Genomic DNA, 16,172 nt, shown 5'->3' with positions numbered 1-16,172 from the left:
ATGGAAGCCAACCAAGGAAACTAACATATTATTTTTGGATGCTAGAGAGAATGTGGGAGCACCCACATCAAAACACAGGTAGAGGAGGTCACCGGATCGATACACTAGGTACATGGCTATGATGAGTGAGCTAGTTGAGATAGAACCATCCACATTTGAGGATCCAGTTCAACAACTAGTGTGGGTTGTTGTTATGGTAGAGGAATATGATTCCATTATCAGAAACAATATTTGGGAAGTGGTACCAAGACCAACATCAAAATCAATGGTTGGTTCGAGATGGATTTATAAGTTAAAGCATGTAGCAGGTGAGAGAATATAGAAACAAAAGGCCAAATTTGTGGGAAAGGGGTTCTCTTAGGAGGAGGGAATTGACTATGAGGATACCTTTTCTCCAGTAGCAAGGTACTCATCCATCAAGTCAATTCTTGCACTACTAGCGTAGATGGGGTGGAAGAGCCACTAGATGGATGTGAAGACAACATTCCTCGATGGAGTTATTGAGGAGGAGGTGTATATTGAGCATCTGAAGGGTTTGAGACCTTTGACAGAGAGTCGCATGTGTGTAGAATCAAGCAAGCATTGTATGGAATCAAGCAACCACCATGTGCTTGGTATACTAGGATCGATAAATATCTCACTAGTTTGGGCTTTGCCAAAAGTGAAGCAGATGCAAACCTTTATCACATTGTGGTGGAAGGTAAATTATTGATTATTGTTCTATATTTCTATGACTTGATCCTTATTGGTGATGAGTAGCTGATCTAATCTTGCAAGAAGGACCTTACAAGAGAGCTCAAGATGAAGGACATAGGACTCATGCATTATTTCCTTGGTTTGGAAGTATGGAAAGGAGATGGGGAACTATTTGTCTCTCAAGAAAATTATGCCAACGAGATATTAAAGATGTTTTGCGTGGAGAGTAACAAACCCATGGACACTCCTCTAGGAGGTAACTATAGGAAAGAGGATGCCACTCTAGGTGAGGAAGTGGAGGCTACCATTTACAGGTAGCTTGTTGGTTCACTCATGTATTTGGTGAACACACAATCTAACACATGTTATGCAGCTAACCAGCTTAGTCAAGCCATGGTTAAGCCAACCGAACTATTTTGGAAGGAAGAAAAGCATGTGTTGAGATACCTCAAAGGCACTACTCAGTTTGGTCTTTGGTACATATAGACAGAGAGAGTGAATCTGCAAGGCTTCATAGATGTAGATTAGGTAGGGAGTCCATCACACAAGAAGAGTCCTTTAGGTGGAATTTTCAGTGTTGTGTTAGCAACAACTTCTTGGTACAATAGGACATAGAGATCTGTGGCACTTAGCTCAACAAAATCATAATACATCGCTGCAAGTCAAGCAACATGTGAGGCTATCTAGATGAGAAAGATTCTTGTTGGGTTATTTGGTCAAAAGATGGATCCTACAGTGATTTAATGTGATAATGAGAGTTGTATCAATCTCTCTTAGAATCCAATATTTCATGATCGATCCAAGCATATCGACATCTAGTATCACCATCTACGAGATTGTGTGTAGAGGCAGATTATTTTTTTGTAGTACGTTCTGACAGAGGAACAAGATGTAGATATTTTGACAAAGGATTTGTTAAGAGGAAAATTTGAGTTCCATAGAAGCAGGATTGGGGTATCTGATAATCCCTTTCTTGTTGAGAGGGAGTGTTGAAAATGCAGCAAGAAAATCCTAATTTAATTTTGCCTTGATTAAATTAGGAGAAATTTCAATTTCAATTTCAGCAAAATACTTGGAGGTAGTTAACTGAGGTGACATAAATTTTGTCATTCATTTAACTCAGTAAATTCAAGTTGGAGACACTTGATTTTAGTTCTACATGATTGATTGCTAATTTGTAGCAATTTATTTCAGTTAATTTGAGTTATTGTCAGTGTAACTAATTCTCTCTGTTAGTAGAACTAGTGGAGGTTCAATCAAGGGTGTGTAAAGTTTTTCACATTGAGTGATCATCCAGTTAACTAATCAATCAACCTAGATCAACTCATGCATGCAGAGAATACGAGTTACCTAGTTTAGATTGGAGTTAAGGGAAGTGTACTATCAGTTGTAGAATTTTCCAAGTTATACAGGTGGTGCTTGCAGTCAAAGAAGGTACTAAAGGAATTGCACAATTCTCAATGAGTAATTTACCTAATTAATAGGGGGCTAATTCCTCATCAAAAAATACAAGGAAATAGGAGCCTTGTAGGCTGAGAAATTGGCTAATAATTTGCTTGAGTCACTTTGTGAGGTAGTGAGATAAATTATACTAGTGCAGGGGTTGCCCAGGCTTGAGCAAGAATTGTATTTCTTCTCTATTATTTGATTAATACAATACAGATAGTAAGGGGTTTTGAGAAATTTCTATCCCCTAGATAAATATTTGTGTATGTAGGTTGAATCTTGATGCATGTTAATGATTTGTGTTCTTGATCGTGATTTGATTTCTGCAGATGAGTAGATTAGCTTCAAGTCTTCTGATCTAGTAAATTTCATGAGAAGTTCTGAATATACACATTAAATTTCTACACATTAATGGTTGTTTTATCACTAATATTTCTCTGGCTATATGCTGGTTATGAGCATGGTCTACGATAGACTTGAGTTATGGCTCCCATCATGTTTTAGTTAATAAATGAAATGTTAATGAATGTATGACCTCGTATAGGATAATGTAGTTATTATGAGAGGGCATCAGACATTCTCGATGATTCTCAGATAAGTATGAAACCCTTATGTTCAAATATGTGATTATGACCTGTAGGTTACATGTTCATTATGTGTTTGATGGAATGCCTGTCATGGTTAGGTCTAGTTAGGTCAAGTTCTTGTCTAAGTTTTGTATGGAAGGCTTTGTCCCTATATCATTTATCATTTCTAAGAGTTCCATTAAGTTCTGGGCAGTAGTTTGGAGACTAGCCGTGAAAAAGTGCCTCGGATCTCGTGATATCAAGCATGGAACTGGGTGGAAAATACTGCAATCAATCCCTTGTAGGCTTGTGCATGCGACTGGAGGATTACAATCGAATTCCAACAGTGTTGTGCTAATGTCTGGGAGTCTAAGACAAAAAAAAAAGGTTTAAATCAAGGTCTGGGAACTTGGAAGGGTGGTTTAGCCCTTGGGGGTCCTGTAGTACCTGAGGGTGGCCAATAATGTTTTGTTTTTGTCTATTCCACTTCCTTAAGGTGATCTAGGAGGTTGAGTCATATCATAGTAACTTTTCATGACATATTTAACCCAGTGGACTGGTAAGCTTGGGTAAGTGTGGGAGGAGGGTGTTACAAGCGACTGTTAGGAAAAATACTAAGAGGGGGTGGGCTGAATTAGTATTTTACACTCTTTAAATTTCAATTTCTTATTCTGATTATTGTACACGATTTTTGTAAAGGCAACTAGCGTATCTACATGACTATTACTACAAAAGCCCGTGCATATCTAGATAACTTATCTAATCATCTGTACAACATTAATCAGTGCATTATTTTTCTATTATTCATCAATTAAATAGTAAGTATGAGTAGTTAAGAAACATATAGAACATAAACACACACAACCATATGAACACTAGGATTTTTAGGTGGAAACCCAATGTGGGAGAAAACCACTGCTATTGTTGTCTCTGTCTTCTTTTTTTTCTTAAAAATAATATTCTTACAATCTTGCACTAGCGCAAACTTTAACCAGTACGTAGGCTCCTACCCGCAGAAGGATACAACCATCTCTCATTTTCCAGCTCCTACTGTAAGGGAGCTACAACCCCCTTTGTGAAGATTGTTATCCTCAGCTCTTTGTGGATCACTTTTCAGAATGTTTCAAACTGGATCCACTCTCAATCAATTCTGAAATCAACTACTAAAATAATGGGTCATCATATCTTCCAATGTAACTAATAAAACTTGATCAATTCAGAATAAATCATACCAATGCATACCCACTCACCATTATACCAAGTCAAACATTATTCCACATCACAAAAATCAACTACTGCCACTGCAAGCCCTGATCAAATGTGGATCAGATTGTATACACTATTGTTATTGATCATGCCTGCGTATGTACATTCTTCTTCTGAAGAATACCCATGTACAGATCTCAAAATATTGATAATTGATTCTGAATCACTGTGTTACTGAATCAATCACCCAAACATATATTGACGGAAACATAAATCACTGAACCAAATACAAATATTACACAACAATATCACCACTTAGTCAACTTTTAATTCATAATCAATTCAAACCAAACAATACTATCAAACATAGATTATATGAGAAATAATTCATCAACAAACAATAGTAAAGATAACAAAATAGATCAACCATTATCTTCAACTCATCCTGCAAAACCCTTGTAGATGTACACAAATCTTATAAAGAACTCTTGTGTATGTATGCACCTTTCATATTTTACACCTACGTATAGATCTGTCCATATTGTAGAAAATATACGCAACTATTCAGATGAAGATCTGCGTATGTGTGCAATTTTTTAGAGGTAACCCTGTGTATAGATCTGAAATCACTGAGTCATGATTTCACCGCAATCAAAGAATATACTACACACCCTTTATTTAGATTTTGCAAATCTGTGTCTTTTCCTTGCTCCTTGGTGCACACCTGTTTCAAATCAAATTATTCATAGAAAGCACAAAACTTGCACACCTAACACTTGGATCTCCATCTCCTTATATAGCTTAGGCCTTAGCCAATACCTTAGTCCAATCCCTTAGTAATGTCGATGGTATTCTTTGACGTGATAAAATATCTGTTATCACGCTCATTACTATGGGACAATACCATGGTAAAGACCCATGGTTTTAACAATACCATGGTGCAGAAAATATACGTGACTTTTCTTTACCATACCCGCATATGTATGTGTCTTTTCTCCACAGGACCCGCTTATACTTTCCTAAAATTTACCTTTATCATCTTTTTTTGTCTTTGAACTAATATTCCTTTGTCCATCTCACCTGTAGCATCTACATAATCATCATGTTGACATCTTTATCAAGTAGGTTTCCATCAAGGACAACACATTAGTCATAATGCCAACAATCTCCCCCTTTGGACTTGATGGCGACCACTTTGGTGTTTGGACACCACTACTTGTAGATACATGTATACACATTTGTAGACATACCAAGCTTCTCTCCAAGAATTTTTCTCCAAACACCAATCTACTCTTCCCCTTTGACAAAAAGGGAAAAGGGTCGATCTGTTGAATATGAATATGGACAATGCTCCCCCTAAGCATATGGTGAATCTGTTGAAAGGTTTTCAAGGAAGTACATGACTTTATGACTCAACTAAATATGATTGTATCTATCACAAAAGAATCATGCTTACATCAATCTCCCAACACAGTGGGGTTACATACTTGACTCACATTACATCAAATGGCCAAAATAATGGGATTACATACATAATTGAATTGACCTCAATAGTCTAAACATGACTAAGTATTAAAATAACTACATCATGGGCCTTGTTGTCGCACAAAGTGTTTAGGAACCACGACAATGCTTAGAGTAAGGGTTGTCACTCTAATCCTTACTCACTCCATTTAGACTCTCTCCTAGACAAGTCAAAGGGGGTAGTCCCAAGGGGAAAATTTTATGGTCAAACATGCCCTTAATCTGAGCATTGTCATGGTGCCTAGACAATTTGTGTGACAACAAGTCTTACATGACCTTTACATCAAGAGATAGATATGACATTTATGACCAAAATCAAAGACCTCAATAGTGAGGTAGCAATACCATGAGATGTTGGGTGTGGAGCCTGATTTTCTTCTTTTTTCAGAGGTATCGCCGCATTGGACCCCAGTTCATAATGTGGCGGAAACACTGTCAGGGGGGTCCAGGGGGGGAAATGACAATTATTTGGAGCCCCTCTGAAGCTTAAAGTAGATATAAAATTTCCTTGTAAAATGTTGAAATTTCATAGTCAATCTAGGTCGTTCATTAAGCGAAGATCTGACGGTAGAAGTTAAGTTTAATTTAGGGTTTTTTGCCCTATAAGGCAACCCCTCACTATATATGAGGGAATTGTATTACGTCTATGTAGATCTGTATTTTGAGTGAGAAAGATAGAGGATATTGTGTGAGAGAAAAGAGGGAATTATAACGGATCTGATGTAGGTTGTATCTCTTCAGTTTGCTGGATAATATAAAAGGAAGGACTAGCAATTTCTCCGTGGACGTAGCCCAAATTTGGTGAACCATGTATATGTGTGTCTCTCTTTTTTTATGTGCCTTCTGCGTTTATATTTCTGCAATATATTTTATGTGTTCCATTGCTTTGTAATATATAATTTTCTAATAACTGGTATCAGAGCCGAAGGTCTATTTGGCTGATAAACTCGCAGGAGAGAAGGGTTCCTGGTTCAAGTGGGAGCAATGACGAAATATGGTAGGTTTAGGGTTGAAAAATTTAACGTCCAAAACTACCAGCTGTGGAAGATGCAGATGGAAGATTATATGTATCAGAAAGACTTGTACCTACCATTGAGTGGAAAGGCAAAGAAGCTGATGAGTATGATAAACATAGAATGGGATATTCTTGACAGAAAGGCACTTGGAACAATACAGTTGTGCCTAGCGGCATTGGTAGCCTTTAATATTTCAAAGGAAATGACAACAAAAGGTTTAATGTCGGCATTGGCCAAACTATATGAAAAACCCTCGGCCTCAAATAAGGTATTTCTTATGAAGCGTTTATTTAATATGAAGATGTTAGAAGGTGGATCTGTTGCTGATCATTTAAATGAATTTAATACAGTTACCAGTCAGTTAAGTTCTGTAGGGGTAACTTTTGATGATGAAGTTAGGGCTCTGTTATTTCTATGCTCATTGTCAGAATGTTAGAATGGCTTAGTTATGGCCATTAGTAACTCTGTCTCTAGATCTAGTACTTTAAAGTTTGATGATGTTGTCAATGAAATCCTTAGCGAGGAAATGCGATGGAAAAGCTATGGTGAGACATCAGGTAATGCTTTGACTACAGAGACTAGGGGAAGAAAAATGTAAAGAGGAAAGAGCCTAGGATATCGCAGTAAGTCAAGGAAAGTTAGATCCAAGTCCAGATTGGGTATAGTGTGCTAGAAATGCAGGAAAAAAGGACACCTGAAGAAAAATTACAAGTCTCGGAAGGGAAAAGAAGGAGGTGTGCAACAAGAAAAAAATCATGAAGCGAATGTGACAGGTGATGTGTTTCAAGATTATTTGATTATCTCATTAGAAAATATTATTGATGCCTGGGTGCTAGATTCAGGGGACTCATTCCATGCTACACCTGATAGGAAACGTTTTCATGATTATGTTCAAGGAGATTTTGGACAGGTTCGATTGGGTGATGATAAACCTTGTAAAATCATTGGAATGGGTATAGTTTTCATAAAACAACAAAATGGAAATCAATGGTTGTTGAAGGCAGTAAGGCATGTTTAAAATCTAAAGAAAATCTAATTTCAACAGGGCAGTTGGGAGGTGAAGGATGTGTGACTACTTTTACAGATAAAACCTGGAAGGTCACTAAAGGAGCCTTGGTAATAGAAAAAGGAGAAAAGGTTGGTACATTGCATTTATGCAATGGTATTTCTAGTTATGTTAATGCTTTAACCTCTACAGGAGAAGATACAACATTGTGGCATCATAGGCTTGGGAACATGGGTGAGAAGGGGATGCATATTCTCCAATCAAGAAATTTGTTGCCAGGTTTGAAGCATGTTGATTTAAAATTATGTGAGAATTGTGTTTATGGAATCAGAAGAGAGTCAAATTCCTCAGATTTGGGAAAGAAAAGAAGAGCGAAAAATTAGAGCTTGTGCATACAGATGTATGGGGACCTACTCATGTATCATCTCTCGGTGGCTCTCGTTATTATGTTACTTTTATTGATGATGCAACTAGAAGGACATGGATTTATTGTATTTGAAATAAATCTGATGTATTTGATACTTTCAAGAAATGGAAATATTTGGTTGAAAATGAGACAGGAAAAAGGTTGAAGTGTCTCAGATCAAACAATGGAGGTGAATATTGCAGCAAAGAGTTTGATAGGTATTGTTCTGAGAATGGAATTCGCAGAGAGAAAATAGTTCCAGGAACACCACAAGAAAATGGTGTGTCAGAAAGGATGAATAGGACAATCATGGAGCGTGCAAGGTGCATGAGATTGCATTCAAGATTGCCTTTACAATTTTGGGCAGATGTTGTAGATACTTTTGTTTATCTAATAAACAGAGGGCCTTCAAGTTCCTTTGATGGTGGTATTCCAGAGGAGGCATGGACAGGTAAAAAGGTAAACTACTCATTTTTAAAGACTTTTGGTTGTAAAGCCTTTGCCCACATTAATACAGAAAATAGAACAAAGCTTGAGGCTAAATCAAAGAAATGTACATTTATTGAATATGGTATTAATGATTTTGGCTATCACTTTTATGATTATGAAAAAAACAAAATCATTAGAAGCAGAGATGTCATATTCAATGAAAAGGTTTTGTATAAGGATCAGTTGTAGGAAAAGAAACATGAAAAAGAAAACAGAGAATACACAGTGCTTGATGAGATCACATAAAAAGTGATGGTGCCTGAAAATCATAATGATCAACAACCAGAACAACAACAACAACCACAACAACAACAAGCACCTTAAACACCTGAAAGTGGTGTTAGAAGATCTAACAGGATAAGTAGAACCCCTGAATGATACTCTCCTTCATTATATTATGTATTGTTGACTGATTCTGGTGAGCCAGAATGTTATGAAGTGTAGGTAGAAACCAGGAAGAAGTGGGAGCAAGCCATGAAATAAGAGATGGACTGCTTAGCACATAACCAGACTTGGGACTTAGTTAGGTTGCCTGCAGGTAAAATAGCATTGTAGAATAAATGGGTTTACAGGTTGAAGGAAGAATATGGAGGTAGAAAAATGTATAAAGCGAGACTTGTGGTGAAGGGGTTTGCATAGAAAAAGCGTATAGACATTGATGAGATATTTTCTACCGTTGTTAAAATCACTTCAATCAGAAACATTTTAAGTCTAGTAGCAGCTGAAGATTTGCATCTTGAGCAGTTAGATGTAAAGACAACCTTTCTCCATGGGGATTTGGAGGAAGAGATATATATGCAGCAACCACAAGGATATGAGGTCAAAGGAAAGGAGAAACTAGTGTGCAGGTTGAAGAAGAGCTTGTATGGCTTAAAACAGGCTCCAAGGCAGTGGTATCTAAAATTTGACAGGTTTATGTTTGAAAAAAGTTATACTAGATGTCACTCTGATCATTGTGTTTATCTCAAAAGGAAAAATGATGGCAACTATATTATATTGTTATTGCATGTAGATGACATGCTTGTTGTAGGTTCTAACATGCAGGAAATAAATGTGCTCAAAAGAAAATTGGCAAAGTCATTTGCAATGAAGGACTTGGGTGCTGCAAAACAAATCCTTGGTATGAGAATAACTAGAGACAGGAAGGACTGAAAATTAACATTGTCTCAGAGTAAGTACATAGAAAAGGTATTGAAAAGATTTAATATGCAGAATGAAAAACCAGGTAGTATACCTTTGGCTAGTCATTTCAAACTAAGTAAGGAGGTGTGTCCCAAGACTCAAGAATAAATAGCTTATATGTCTAAAGTTCCATATGCATCAATAGTTAGAAGCTTAATGTATACAATGGTATGCACAAGACCTAATATTACACATGCAGTGGGAGTTGTAAGTAGGTACATGAACAATCCAGGAAAAGAACATTGGATGGCGGTGAAGTTGATTCTCAGGTATTTGAGAGGTACCACAAATCAAGCATTATGCTTTGGTGGTTCAAACATTTCTCTAGAGGGATATTTTGATGCAGATATGGCAGGTGATAGAGATAATAGGAGGATCACCACAGGGTATGTTTTTACTGTGGGTGGAATAGCTGTTAGTTGGGTTTCAAAACTACAAAGTGTTGTTTCACTCTCAACAATGGAAGCAGAGTATGTTGCTACTACAGAACTAGTAAAGAAATGATTTGGTTACAAAGGTTTCTGGATGAATTGGGTAAGAAACAGGAGTTGGGCAGGTTATACAGTGACAACCAGAGTGCCATACATCTTGTAAAAAAATCTTCATTTCATTCCAAGACTAAACATATACAGCTCAAGTACCATTTCATACAGCCAATGTTGGAAGATGGACAATTGAAGCTGGAAAAGATACACACTAGCCAGAATCCTGTAGATATGTTAATAAAAGTTGTAACCAAGGAGAAACTGAGATTTTGCTTAGTTTAAATTGGTCTTCAAGTATGATTAAGAAGATGAGAAATAACTAGGTCCAAAGTGGAGTCATTGTCCAGCAAATGGAGCAGCGGTGGAGTTGTTATAATCAATCTCCAAGTGGGAGATTGTTGGGTGTGGAGCTTGATTCTTCTTTATTCATAGGTATCGCTGCATTGGACCCCAGTTCGTAATTTAGTGGCAACGCCAACCATCAATGTACACCACTAGGAGGGTCCGGGGGGGGGGGGGGGGGGGGTGATGGTGATTATTTGGAGCCCCCCTTGGCAGGGGATTGGGGGCAGCGCCCCCGAAGCTAAAAATAGATGTAAAATTTCCTTGTAAAATGTTGTAATTTCGTAGTCAATCTGGGTCGTTCATTAGGCAGAGATTTGATGGTAGAATTTATGTTTAATTTATGGTTTTTTTCCCTAGAAGGCAACCCCTCGCTATATATGAGGGAATTGTATTCTGTCTATGTAGATCTGCATTCTGAGTGAGAAAGACAGAGGAGATTATGTGAGAGCGAAGAGGGAATTACATCGGAGCTGTTGTAGGTTGTATCTCTTTAGTTTGCTACATAATATAAAAGGAAGGACTGGTTGTTTCTCCGTGGACGTAGTCCAAATTGGATGAACCACGTATATCTGTGTCTCTCTTGTTTTATGTGTTTTCTATGTTTACATTTTGGCAATATATTTTATGTGTTCCATTGCTCTGTAATATATAATTTTCTAACATGAGAGTCTTCACCAACCATCATATATCATATAGGATCCTTCATCATCATCATGTATCACCAACATATATGAGAACTAAGGACATCATCATAGAAATAGGAATTATGCAACTTAATGCAACATAACATAATCAATTTCTTAAGCAACATGTAGTCATCATCCTAAGAATCACTAATCATGTGCATCATTATGTCACAAGGAATACTTTAAGAAGTCATAATGTCAACAATGCACTTTTAGAAATGTAGAAAATTCTCCCCTGAACCTATGCCAACTTATTCACTATCAGGTCTGATCACATCCAACTCATCAATTATTAAAGCCAAAAATAATAGCAGCAACTCATAACCATCATAAGCCAATATCACTTCTAAATAGCATCTAAATATCAACATACTGTAACCAACAAATACCAGAAACAGAGGGCCACAAAAAACTGACTAAAATATACTAGAACCTCTCCCTGAGACTATCCAAATGTTTCTTCATTATAAAGAAACATACACTATTTTTTAGAACCAAAATCACGTATATATGCGTCTGTCCTTCATGGTATTCGTGTACATAAAGTAGATTGTAAAAAGTTACAGTCACAGCTCCCCCTGAACATGAAAAATCTATCATAATATTTAACAGAATGAGGACGTAGAGTCCACTCCTAGTTTTTGTCTGAGATATTTAAAGGAATCATGTGGAAGTGGATTTTTAAATATATATGCAACTTATTCTTTTGAAGGAACATACTCCAATTTGACCTTTTTTTCAAGCACCTGTTCTCTCAGAAAGTGATATTTGATGGGAATATGCTTGGTTTTTGAGTGCATGACAATATTTTTCAAAATACTTATGGCACTAGTATTATCACACAAAATAGGTATAGGTTGAGGACAAGTGATTTGAATGTCTTGCAATGTTTGCATCATCCATAAAAGTTGAGTACAACAAGATGCAACAACAACATATTCCGCCTCAACAATAGATAAAGAGATGGCACTTTATTTTTTGCTAAACCATGATACTAAGAAAGGTCCCAAATACAATTCTCCTCCACTAGTACTCTTTTGATCATCAATGTTACCTGCCCAATCTGTGTCTGTGTAAGCATGAAGTGAAAAATCTGTATCTTTGGGATACCATAGACCAAAATCTTGAGTTCCTTGTAAATATTTGAATATTCTCTTGACTGCATGAAGATGAGTTTCTTTAGGATTTGCTTGAAATCGTCCAACAATCCCAACTGGATGCATAATATTTGGTCTCGTGCCTATCAGGTACAACAAGTTTCTGATCATAAATATGTATTATGGTTGATTTATTAAAGGAGAATCATCATGAGAACTATGATTGCATCATGTGACCATTGGTGTGCATACATGCTTGCAGTCTTTCCTTCCATATTTCTTCAAAATCTGCTTGAGTTACTTGGTTTGTGAGAGAAAGGTACCATTCTTTGTTTGTTGAACTTGAAGACCAAGAAAGTATGTTAGTTCACCAAGTAGAGAGATCTCAAATTCTTGTTGCATAGTATAAGAAAATTCTTGACTCATAGTTTCTACATTACTTCCAAATATGATGTCATTTACATTAACAACAACTATTAAAAGTTTATCTATATCAAATTTTATATATAGGTTGTTGTCTGCTGACCCCTTTTTGAAACCTTACTATTGAAGATACTTGCCAAGATGAGAATACCATGCACGAGGAGATTGTTTTAATCCATACAAAGCTTTCTTAATCTTGCAAACAAGATTTTTATCATTTCCTAGAATAAATCCTTCAGGTTGTTCAATATAAACTTCTTCTAGATCCCCATTTAAAAATGCATATTTAACATCCATTTGAAATACTTTGAAGTTATGAAATCTTGAAAGTGCAAGAAACATCCCTATGGCTTCAAGTCTAGATATAGGTGAAAATGTTTCTTCGAAGTCTATTCCTTCCCATTGAGCATAGCCTTTGCAAACAAGTCTTGCTTTGTTTCTAATCACTTCTCCATTTTCATTTATTTTGTTTTTTAACACCCATTTTGTCTCAATAATATTTTTATCATGAGGTCTTGGTGCTAACTCCCATGTATGGTTCTCTTCTATTTGATCAAGTTATTCATCCATTGCCTTAACCCAACATTCATATTTTCTTGCTTGATTTACATTTTGAGGTTCAATTGTGGATAGTAAGGCTAAGTAGCTAGAAGTTCCAACAAGAGTTCTTCTAGTTTGTACTCCAGCTTCCTTTTCACCTAGAATTTGAGATTCTAGATTATTTTTCTGAACATACCTTGATGGAGTCTTTTTTGATGCTTTTTTGTTTTCAATTCCTTATGGTGGTGCTTCATTCATTCCCTCTCCTACAACCTCTTGGCTTGTTGTAAAAACAAGTTCGTCAGTTATTGGTGATTCTCTTTTGGTACCTATGGATGCTTCATCAATTACAACATAAATTCATTCAACAATCTTTTGAAGCCTTTTTATTGTAGCATTTATATCCTTTGCTTCTAGAGGAGTATCCAAGGAGAATTCCTTCATCAACTCTAGATTCAAACTTTCCAAGTTTATCATCATTATTCTTTATGTAACATTTGCTTCCAAAAACTCTAAAATGTTTGACAGTTGGAGGCTTACCAAACCATAGTTCATAAGCATTTCTATCATTATTTACCTGAATATGAGCTTTGTTGAGGATATTAACAGTTGTATGTGTTGCCCCCACTAGAAGGTATGAGGCACTCCAGTCTCATCAAACACGAAACATGCCATTTTTTGGATTGTTTTGTTCATTGTTTCTGCAACTACATTTTGTTGAGGAGTTTTAGCTATAGAAAACTGCCTCTTAATGCCATGTTGTTCACAAAAGTTGAAAAACTCATATGATATAAACTCTCCTCCTCTATCAGATCTAATAAATTTGATTTTTAAATCTAACCAAGGAAATTTTTAAGGATATAAATTTATCTTAAAGCTTAGAAATCTTGGCGACTATTACTAGTCCCTAATATGCAAATTTTAAAAGGCTTTGCTATACTTTTGTAAATATCTTCATATTTCTAATGATTTTTTGTATTCCCTATCAAATTTTGGCGATTCTATGGTAAAATATTCTTATACTATAAAATTTGGGCAAATCATATTATAAAAAATTGGAAATTCATGAATTTTTTTTTGAAAAAGCATGGAAAATATCCCACCTACGAATATGAGCTCCTAAATTTTTCCCTGAATCTAACTCATTTTCTACTAAATTTTTGAAGACTTTAAATTTATCAAGTGCTTCATCTTTATGTTTCAATAAGCCAATCCAACACATTCTTGTAAAATCATTAATGAATAATATGAAATATTGTTCACCTTGAGGAGACTTCTTTCTCATAGGACCACATAAATCAGTATGAATAGGTTCAAGTGGCTTATTTGAAGTACCTTCTTTTGCATTAAAATGAACTCTGTCTTGCTTACCAAATTGACATGATTTGCATATATTATTTTCTAGCGGAGAGAAGTTAGGAAAGTCACGTATTGCTCCCATTCTACTTGGCTTATGTAATTGGGTGAAGCTTAGATGTCCCAATATTCTGTGCCAAAGCCAACTTTCTTATGATTTTCTCAAGTAACAATGCGCTTGGCTGCCTTCCAAGACATAGACATTACCAGGAGTTCTTGTTCCCTTTATTATGATCTTACCTGTATCAAGATTTCGTACCACAAAATTCTTTGCTATGAAAGAAACTTCATTACCTTGGTCACACATTTTGACTAACACTCAATAAGTTATGTCTTAATCCATCAACAAACAAAACATTTATAGCTTTAACCTTATTCTTTAGCAAAACAATTCCTTTCCCTTTAATTGCAGCAGGTGAGTTATTTCCAAAGGTTACGTTATTTTCCTTCTTTATTTCATTAAAGGACATAAATTTATATTTATCACCTTTCATATGCTTTGAGAATCCACTGTCAATGTACCATAGATTTTCTTGATCTCCTGCATACAAAGCTAAGCCACACTTTTCAGATTCTATGGTTTTATTTTTCCATACCTTAGATGTTGTTGCCATTTGTTCATTCTAAAGAGTTGGTCTCATTCTTCTTCTGCATTTGGTCTCTTTATGCCCAAATTTATTGCAAAAAGAACATTTTGTTTCATCTTGGAGAGGTGAGAAAGTATTGTAAGAGTACTTCTTTAATCCAATCTCACTCTTTTGTTTTCACGATTCTCTAGTCATGATAGTTTTATAAGTGACACATTGAGCAACCTTATGACCAAAATTATGACAAGTGAAGCATTGACCATTGAAGTAGAAATTCCTGGGAGTATAGTACCTTTTTGTATAGTTTCCCTTTTGAGTGTGGTAAGGATGGTTTACCTGAGAGACATTTGATCCCTCATTCCTTTGCTAAGAGATGACATTTTGTTGACTTCTTCCCTTTACTACATTGAGATAGCTTCATGTACCCATTTCAGAAGATTTTACAGTCTTTTATGATTTTCATTTGTATCCAAGGCCTGTTTTTATTAGAGAGCTTTGTATTTTGATGATTTCTTCTAGGGTCTCAGATCCTTTAGCAAATCTAAGGTTTAGACCTATTTTTTTTCTCAAGTTCCTTTCTTATACTTACTATTTCTAGTTCTAATTTTTCATTATGCCTCTCTCTTTCTAGAATTTGTTTCTTTAGTTCCTCTTCTACTAATTTAGCTTCTTCTAGATGAATTTTAAGCTAAGTTATTTCTTCAATGAGATTATCCTTTTCTTCTAGAAAGTCCATAAAAACATCATCAGACTCATCAATACATTTACCTTTAAATTCCATAAGTAATTGATATTCTTGATTAGACTCGCCTTCTTCACCATTCGAAAGACCATCACTATCTTCATGTGTGTAAAAACTTTTCTTGTTTTCAAACCTTCCTCTAAAATTTACATTTGTAGAATTCTTCCATTTTTCATGGTTTTCTATATAAGGGAATTTAGTAGCATAATGACCAACCCTTCCACAAGAAAAGAATTTGAAAGGAAACTTACCTCTAAATCCTCTAGTTCCTACTTGGATTTTCTTTACGAAGCTTGCCTCTTCTTCATCTGATACATAGCTTGATTCCTCAAGCTCCTCCTTTTCTTTTCCTTTAAAATTAGTTTTGAATGTTG

The sequence above is a fragment of the Pinus tabuliformis genome, chromosome 7 (genome assembly GCF_031772625.1).
Source record: "Pinus tabuliformis cultivar Carrire ecotype Pingquan chromosome 7, CPIR1, whole genome shotgun sequence".
Lineage (NCBI taxonomy): Eukaryota > Viridiplantae > Streptophyta > Pinopsida > Pinales > Pinaceae > Pinus > Pinus tabuliformis.
This window is presented reverse-complemented; position numbering follows the sequence as displayed.